The sequence below is a fragment of the Alligator sinensis genome, unplaced genomic scaffold (genome assembly GCF_000455745.1).
Source record: "Alligator sinensis unplaced genomic scaffold, ASM45574v1 scaffold570_1, whole genome shotgun sequence".
Lineage (NCBI taxonomy): Eukaryota > Metazoa > Chordata > Crocodylia > Alligatoridae > Alligator > Alligator sinensis.
In genome coordinates, this window is record NW_005841997.1 from 1243613 (window position 1) to 1244950 (window position 1338).

The 1338-nt window shown below is 45.6% G+C and overlaps 1 long non-coding RNA gene across 2 annotated transcripts in view; it reads right to left on the minus strand.

Moving 5' to 3' along the window:
- The window catches only part of LOC112549926, a 28867-nt gene extending 28728 nt beyond the window's left edge, over positions 1 to 139 (minus strand). The window contains exon 1 of one of the 2 annotated variants that reach the window (XR_003093560.1): positions 84 to 138. This is a non-coding gene — a long non-coding RNA (uncharacterized LOC112549926). Of the gene's footprint in view, positions 1 to 83 lie in introns of both variants that reach the window. The other variant, XR_003093559.1, reaches the window with a different exon arrangement.
- Between the last annotated feature and the right edge of the window lie 1199 nt (positions 140 to 1338).

Below are 1338 nucleotides of genomic sequence, written 5' to 3' on the forward strand. Positions count from 1 at the left end.
CGGCGGTGCGGGGCGGCCCGGCCCGCCCGCCGCCCGCCTCGTTTTCCAATCGATACAAATTTGGGAAAATCCTCGGTACAAACCTCATGGCCTCCCCGCTCCAGCCTCCATCTTTGACTACTTGACATTCAGCTCCTGCCTGACCAATTCCTCATTAGCATACCTTCCTCCCCATTGGCGCATCCCTGCGCTAGTCTTTGCCACCGCCTCTCCCATTGGCTCCCGGGGAGGATATTTAAAAATATTATCCCCGCGCCCATTGGCGCCCGGGAGCTCGCGTCACGGCCCACTCTTTATTTTAACAATGAATGCACAAACACATTCTTCCATTCACAAATTTTTTTTCCCCCCTCTACTTTGCCCGCCTTTTCTTCAACTACATTTTCATTGATTTTTTGTTGCAACTGAGGGGGTCCTGGTTGTAAACAGATAAATCAAAGGCGGGCAGAGGGGAAACCTGAACAAATATTATTTCTCCCTCTGCCTCTCTTTTGTTTGGTGGTGCTGGTGTTGGGGGGGACCAACTGATCCCCAGTGGGCTCTGATCTGAGAGGTGTGGTCAGCGTTTCTCTGCTTTGCCCGAGAGATTGGAACTATTTTCTACCTATTTTTTTTTTTCTTTTCAAATCGGGACCTTTTTCCTAGTAGCAGAAAACACACCTGCTTGACCCAACGCGCTACCTTTGTGTGGTGATGATGGTGATGATGGTGATGGCTGTTCTTACTTCGGGGATGTTTCTGGGGTGGGGGAGAACTTTACATGCTCCACGTGAGAATCTCTTTCTCTCTCTCCCTCCCCCCTCTCAAGCTAGTAAGTAACAAAGTCGATTGCCATGTTTCTTTCGCACGCTCAGTCCTGGCTACACACTTAACACAGGGCTGCACAAAACAAGCGATTTAATTGTTACTGACTAAAACACCCCAGGTCACTTCAGTGCACTTTCACGACCACAACAGCTTTTGTTTTTGCAAACTAGGTGCGGATATTTGAAAATATCTCAGTGCACTTGGGAGTAACTGATATCAAAGTTTGAGGGGGAGGAAAGAAAGTATCTTAATGTTTTGGGTTTTTTTACCCTGCAACTTGTAAAATACACGAGTCATTACATATGAATAAAGAGAGATGGGGAGAGGTACCTGTGACACTGTAACCCTAAGACAGAAATGCCTTGGTAAGTTTGTTTTTTTTAACCAACATCTTGTTAACTAACAAACACAACTTTGTGCGATGATTTCAGTTTTTAAAAGAAATGCTTACCTTTATGCAGAGCCAGCAATTCAACAATTTGTTTCAACATGTGTTTGTAAAGTGAAACTATTTTGAGAGACAAAGGAGAC